The sequence below is a fragment of the Mus musculus genome, chromosome 16 (genome assembly GCF_000001635.26).
Source record: "Mus musculus strain C57BL/6J chromosome 16, GRCm38.p6 C57BL/6J".
NCBI classification, from domain to species: domain Eukaryota; kingdom Metazoa; phylum Chordata; class Mammalia; order Rodentia; family Muridae; genus Mus; species Mus musculus.
In genome coordinates this window covers 65,914,586-65,922,566 of record NC_000082.6, presented here as the reverse complement: position 1 = coordinate 65,922,566, position 7,981 = coordinate 65,914,586, and the positions used below count along the sequence as shown (strand labels likewise).

Here is a 7,981-nt window from a genome sequence, read left to right as displayed (position 1 = left end):
ATTCAAATAGCAGTAGTAGTGAAGCAGGCTCCCTGAGAGTAGCAATTATATCCCAATTATATCATTTCCAGGCTCTTAGCTGCTTCTGTATCAAGACCCACATCGTAACCATAGAACAGACTGTTTCTGAGGAAAAACAAACCCTGCCCTTTTCAGTCCTTTTCATTTTTATTATGTTTACAGGTTTCCTTTTTACAAAGCTAAACATTGACCTGGATAATTGTTGTATCCAAAGCAACAGACATAACCATATTAGTCAAAATGCATTTTGTTATCTTTGGAACAGAATAGCCAACTTAGCAAAATCACCAAAAATCTCAATTAATTATCCTCAGCTCCATTCTTTTACCCTGAATGCCAATTTTCTTTTGACTGCCTACATATATGAATGCACCTACCCTGTAAATCGGTGAAACTTACTGATTTATAGGGCAACAAAACAAAACACTGTGATTAAAAATGTTCCTGAAGTGGATAGCTATAGCAAACCCTACAGCAATTAATTTGTGTGTTTGTGAAATAAATTAGATAGTAAATGGAAATGCTTAGCCCAGCTCTGCTTGTGTCTGCAACGTCAAACTCATGAGGCTGTCTGGCTCTGGTGAAGAGTCAAAGGTGGTCACGTCCATTTATACAACATAAAGGCTAACAGAGAAGAATCCTTCTGTTTTATTTCTCACAATCTCATATTTTACAATATACTTTAAAATTCTATGGAAATACCAGTATGGAGCATTTCCATTGGGAAAGATTGCAAGAAGGAAAGACAATAATGATCGAGCAATACTGACATCTCTTAGGACATGTTTTTAAAATCAGATATTTTCATTCAAAGGTTTTTTTTAAGGCATATAAGTAAATGAACAACAATCTTGTTCTAAAGAAATCAGAATCGAGGTTACATTTATTTTTTATTAGTTTATCATGATTCAGAATAAAAAATTATGAGCGTGGATCAAAATGATGATGCACTAAATGCCTATGGTGCACCTCGACAATAGGTTGTAACGTTCCATCCATTTCATGAGACGGAGCTAAACATCCTACATAGACCATATACATTCATTTGCAATGCAAAAGTCAGTGTGATTGTCTGATTTAACCATTTATTCTGAGGCAACAAGAAAAGGAACCCTATTCAGTAGCAGATACCTAACAATACTCTTGATTTTGGTGTTTAATAATTTTCCTCCCTTTTCTTCAGAAAAATCTCAGTAAGGCTGATTGAAAGAAGCAGAAACACCACAGCTATGGATCCATCTTTGGGGCTATCAGATTTGCAGTGCTCTATGACCCAAAACAGAATACCCTATCCATTGGCATGGTTTGTTTGTTCGTATTTTCCTTTTCCTTCCACTTCTACTCAATTGGCTCTGCTAGGTAAGGGTAGATCTGGAGCCCTTTGTTGAAATGATCTGTTAGTTGACCAAAGAATATAGCTCACTGCTCCCACAGACAGGCTAGTCCATGTAAGAGGGTAACCTAGGGATGTAAATTCCTTGCCATTACCTAGGGATCAGACTCTGCCTCAATAAAGTTATATCTATTGCTGCAGACTGCAGGGAGAAAGACAGACCAGCATATACATTCTGGTTTTTCTTGGAAGCCACAGAAAACCACATTATTTGGGTCTTGGTGTTCCTCTAATAATACAAACCGAGGCTGTAGGAAAGAAGACATCCTATCATCACCACCATCAGACTTCCTGTTCAGGTATCTGCTTTGATCCCTCATGTGAGTTCTTTGGGGTTTTCAACATCTGCTTCTGAGTCTGTAGAAGTAGAGCCCCCATAACCCTAAGGAGAACAGGATTCGAATGAACACACCAACAGTCACAATTGTATTGTCACTTTCCTGCTCATGGCCAGCATGATACAGCTCCCACAAGCTCGAATCTCAGTGCTGGCATCTCTCCCTAACATAGCCAATGGCACAACTTCATGCATAGCTGCATGCTTCTGCAATGTGCATGCACACACCATAGGAAGGAGGTAACCACTGTACAATGGGGCCAGCCTGGGTAACTACTTCTCACCAAATTGTACTCCACTGTTACTTACATTGTCCAATGGTGTTATGTCTTCACTTAGATCAATGCTATTGCCAGTTAGAATCTGAAAATCAATCAAAGCAAGACATAGTTCCCAATCTGAGATTTCATAGAATCTTTAAAACAAACATTTAGAAATTCTGAAGCTTCATGGGCAGTCATTTTTTATGTAAGCAAAGACCTGCTTTGCCAGTGGATGGACCACAAACAATTATGTGAGAATGTTACTTCAGACATACCTTTTTTTTAAAACCAATATTATTGTTCACACTTATTACCAATAGTATATACTAATTCAGGAACCACAGGTGATCTTCAAACCCAAGTACAACAAATGGGTGACCAACATTGTTTTAGGCAAGTCTTTGGCATTTAGACCCAACCTTTTGGCAGTTCTAAAAAGAGATTGCTTGGTGTCATGTCAATAAAAATGTACGTTAAATAGTCGATTATTATTTCACTGTGCCTCAAAAGATCATACCTAGCAATCATGGTTCCAAAGAACGTTCAATCTAAACATATTTCCCAGGACCCAACTAGAATAATCCTTCTGCTGGAAGATAGTCTTCTTGATAATTATTTAATAATGTTTTTTATTTAAATCACTCTTATGAGAGACTGTCCCACTGTCTATCCAGTAGACTCACTGCCTGATGCAGTCCACAACCACATGTTCAAGCACAGTGGTCCTCAACTGCCCTAATACTGCAACTCATTACTAATAATTTGGATTTACCAAGAGGTACAATTCAGGTTGTGTGATGGAACAAAGCGAGAAGATAATACATGTATATGTATACATATATGTTTATTTCTTCTTGCCTTGAACTCTGATTATTTTACTTCATGTGAAACTAGAGAACTATGAATATTATGATATTGGTGAATCAGATTACAGCTCGGTCATAGGAGGTCAGATTTGTGATATATACAGGTCACATACTCCAAGTCAGGTTTTTGATCTCTAACAGAGTCCAGGAACATAACTGGAAGCTCATTTTCAAAATGTCAAGAAATCAGTTGTGTAATGGCCAAATGTGTAATGAAAGTCTAGTTGTAATAAGATAAAATACAAAAAGGCTTCCAGAATTCTGCCTGTTGATTCACACTTCTCTTCTGAGTTCCCAAATGGCTCATCAGTTATCCTCTCTGCTGCTGACAATGACAACATTGTTGGATCTGTTGAGTCCTTAGGCCCAAGAATGAAAATGCTCTACTTATGCCATACATTCCTACACTAGCTTCAAAAAACACCATGTTCCAGTATTTATTTTCTCCTACTGTGTAATAATAAATGTGTGAAGACATAAAATTAAAATTATTAAAATAAATTCTATATTTTGAAAGCATGAGAAGACCTTTTCTGAGCTAAAATGAAGTTGCTTTTAGATGTACATTGTCTTCTAAAAAAGCTTTGGTTGAGAGTCTATTTTCTCATTTGTGTTAGTTAAGACACTTTCTTTCTTATGTAAACTCTTGGTTTTCCTGTCTTCAATTCCAGCCATGTTGTATCTCTCTGATTCTTTTTTTTTTTTTTTTTGTGAGTACATCTTCTCTTGAAATTAGAGACAGATTCTGTATTCAACAGTCTATAGACTAGATTAAACCTATCTGTATAATCCTGATGAATACCCCAACTTGACATTCTTACTTGCATATGAAAAATACATATTGACATGTAATGCCAATTTATATTCATGGATTCCAGAAAGTGTGGGACTCTGCATGGCCATTATCATGCCTGGTGTCAAAAATCCCTGTTAGATGACCTACTACATTCTCCGTAAGGCTCGTTGCCTTTTAGATCTGAAGTTGCACCTTAAACACTGTATCATAAAGACAAATGGCAATGTGCCTTTAATACTACAGCATTTCTCGAGCCTTCTGAAAATATAGCTCTAAAGTTTTATGTACATGCCATACCTACATGCTAAAATAAACCCTGCCTCCTGCTTAGCAGGTCTTATTAATTTGAGGCCAAAGGAATGTTCACATGATATAACATTCCAACCATAAAATCATTTAGCTCCTCCTTCATAAGTATAATTTCCTACTTTGATGGATTGTAATATAAATATCTGATATGCAGGGTATCTGTATACAACTTCTAATGTGGTTGAGGCCCACAAGTTGAGAATATTTCCTAGTCACAAGAAAGTGTATGTATTAGCTCTCTCCATCCATTCCAAGGCTACTTGGGATATATATCCTGAAAGTACATGGACCTTTTGATCCATGTGTAGGTCATACCCAGGAAACTGGTCTGAGAGCATGACAGAAATCCTGCATCCATTATTAGCAAGTGATGAACAATCATTACATGCTTTTCCATCTGTCTCAACCCTTTGGGATAGAAACACAGGGGACCATCTGATGTCAGAACACAGCCATGGTTGCATTCAGCTGCATTTCTTGGACAGGAAATGAATTCATAGCATGAATTTTCCATCAAGAAGCATAACAAATCATGCTGGACATGTGCAGTAATAGGATCCAAACGTGTTTTCACACCCAAGACTAAAGTCATGATTCTGAGAAGCACATTAATTGACATTGTCACAGTATTCTTGCTGCTGTATAGTCCTCAGTGTGTGTGTGTGTGTGTGTGTGTGTGTGTGTGTGTGTGTGTGTGTGTTGCACTTTATCCTTCTCAGCCCTTCTGGATTTAGACTAAAGTTCTTTTGCATTTTTTAATTAATGACATTTGTGGATTGTGTGACTTGAAGATGACGGATTTATGTGTTAGAGGCTTAGATGGTAGTTGGCTCTGTCATATAATGCTGTGTGAATTGATGTCATTTATTTAAGCATTTTTAGTCCCAGTTTTTTTTTAAGGAGATTGTTGCAACAATCCCTGATTTATTTACTGTATGGAAACTATGAAAGCATATGGTATTCTTTGAGAAGAGAACAAAATCCATGTAGCAAATTATAATAGATTCTCCTTATGAATAGAAACAAATTATTTTGTGTCTTCCATATTTACATGAAAATTTTGACATGGTAGCTTGCTCGTTTTTGGAATGTTTAGAATTGTCTATATCTATCCCAAGAATAGCAAGAGGAAATTTTCCTTGAAACGTTAGGGATACTACAGATGAAGAAGGTGTACACTTGTCACCCCACAAGATAGTTAGACTGAAGCAACCCTTCCGATTTTATCATCAATTTATGTACCTCAAGTGATATTGACAGCTTTGTGCATTTATTCCTGTGTGCCAACTTGTGCTTGTTGGTATCTTTGATGTTATAATAAATGCTTTTTTGTACATTCACCAAACATGTAAATCTTCAACATACGAATAATATTTCACACAGAAATTTTCTGGTGCAGCAGTGTACAGAACTGCAGTTCCGGAAAGCACAATATAAGTAGAAACAAACAGCCTCCAAAAACCAGTTGTTAAAGAGACACACGTGTTATGTTATCTGCTTGGACTGATCCTCTCTGTGTAGGATATCAAATGGCAGTAGAGGAAATTACATCTAATAACAACAATGCCAGGACCAATTAGACCTAACTGGAACAGCGATGCTTTAATGGATGGAAAACACCTGCTGTTACAACCTCACATGCGCCGATGAATTTGGGGATTACACGGGAAAGAGTCAGGGATTTTTGCCACATTATGACTCTCTTAAATGTGTATTTCAGCTACACCAATAGCATAAATTTCTATTCACAGCACAAGGTGCTGCTTTGCCAACTTCCACGTAACATTAAGCAAGTGTCCTGAGATTTAAGAAAGAAACAATTGTTCCAGTAAAATTACTTTTCAGGATATGCACTACTTCTTAAACTGTCAAATAGAAAGTTTTTCTTTAAAAATAATAGATTTGGGGGGGGGGCGAGAGGAGAAACAGTCACCATATACTAAATCATGATCTTCATATAAGTGGGATTTTTAAACTCTGTTAAGATTAGATGAAACATGGTGTGTATACACCAGCCAGCTCCAGCAGTTGTGATGATGTTTGTGTCATCAGCCTTCTAGCTGTATTTCACTGGGATAAAAGTTGGTCCTGATTCTTCCTCCCAACACCATGCTCTCAGAAATAAGACTCAGACTCAAAATATATTTACCAATATCTTGGTCATATAACTAGGTTCTTCTCTGATTAGATCCTGATGTATTAAAACCTAGTTACTCTAATCTACATCCTTTCGTGTCCCTGGCTACCTGTGCTCACGTACCATGTATCTGTATTGTCACATCTTCCCAGCAAATCTTCTCTGCCTGACTCTATCCCAAAATTGTTTCTGCATCCCAGATGTCCCACCTTCTATTCTACCTTTTCCTATAGGATAAAGGTTTTTTCTTTTTTAATTTAGAGATGATGTATTTATACAACACACAAGATATTCTCTCTACAGTTCCTCTTTTTAGTCCAAAAAAGGCTCTTTTTTCAAATATAAGTTGAATACAATTATGAAACTATATGATATACATTTACAATGTCCAGTCCATAGTATTTGGCAATTAAGGAAAAATTTATATATTATATATACTATCTCTGTGTATTCAAAGTTTTGTACCAAACTCTAATTTTATCCTAACTTGCATTCCAACCTAGAAATATCTTTTAGACCTAAGTCATCTTCTTAAATCGTAAATAATTCAAGCTTAATTGGGAGACTGTAACTATCTATTCTTCAACCCCATCAGAGACTTGTGAAGGAAATAAATATTATCTGAGTATGTAGGAAGTGGTAGCAAGCACTTCCAAAATTATAGAAATACCAGAGAGTTGGCTGCCTGGAAAGTCAGTATTCTAAAATAGTTGAGCATCATTTCAGCCTTCTAGCAAGGATATCTGAAAGACTTTTTTTTTTTAAACATTTCAATTTTTTTTTCTCATTAAAAGGAGTTGTGTACAGGGAGGTTAAATGCTTTATAGAAAAGAAAAAATACTTTGCTAGAACTTCTTCATCTTCTTCTTCATCTTCCTCTTCTTCCTCCTCTTCCTCATCCTCTCCATCTTCCTCCTCCTCCTCATCTTGCTCTTCCTTCTTTTTCTTGCTCTTTTCAGCTTTGACCACACCCTTTTTCACTGCATCAGGATTTCCTTTATCTGTTGGCAGCAATGTTCTTCTCATACTTCTTCAGCTTGGCAGCCGTCTTCTCATAGGGCTGCTTGTCATCTGTTGCAGTGTTGCTCCACATCTCTCCTAGTTTCTTTGCAACATCACCAATGGATAAGCCAGGATGCTTGCCTTTGATTTGGGGGCGGTACCCAGAACAGAACAAGAAGAAGGCCGAACGAGGCCTCTTGGGTGCATTGGGGTCCTTGAACTTCTTTTTGGTCTCCCCTTTGGGGGGTGGGGATGTAGGTTTTCATTTCTCTTTCATAACGAGCCTTGTCAGCCTTTGCCATATCTTCAGATTTCCTCTTTTCTTTAGCAGACATGGTCTTCCACCTCTCTGAGCACTTCTTAGAGAACTCTGAGAAGTTGACAGAAACATCCGGTGCTTCTTGTGCTACTCCCGGCAGGTTTACACAAAGAATGCTTATGAAGACATTTTGTCTCTTGGCTTCTTAGGATCTCCTTTGCCCATGTTTAGTTGATTTTCCTCCGCAAGGCACAGAGTTGCCCAGTGACCATCAGGCTCTCACTTGCCCCGGCTCTGTCTCTATGAAGTTCAATGTACTGCAGTGGCTATGAGAGCAGGAGCCAGACACCCTGAAAGACTTTTTTGCGAAGCAGGAATTATGAACAAGTTGCTTACCATGTTACTGACAGAGTATAGCAGTAGACGTTCCTGTGTTTAACTTTGTCCACTCTGGACATCATTATGTCTGTACATGAAGTTAGGGCATATTTGGGGAAAGTGGTAGCAAGTTTGCAACAAATGAAGCCAACTCGAAATGGAGGTCCTTTGATGCTCATCATCTTCTTTCAAGTGGAATGTGATGCTGACAGGAGCTGAT

The 7,981-nt window shown here is 37.6% G+C and overlaps 2 pseudogenes; both read right to left on the bottom strand.

Annotated features, from left to right (window-relative positions):
* On the bottom strand, positions 1,363-4,620 carry Gm18238 (predicted gene, 18238; annotated as a pseudogene).
* Positions 6,888-7,730, bottom strand: Gm7366 (predicted gene 7366; annotated as a pseudogene).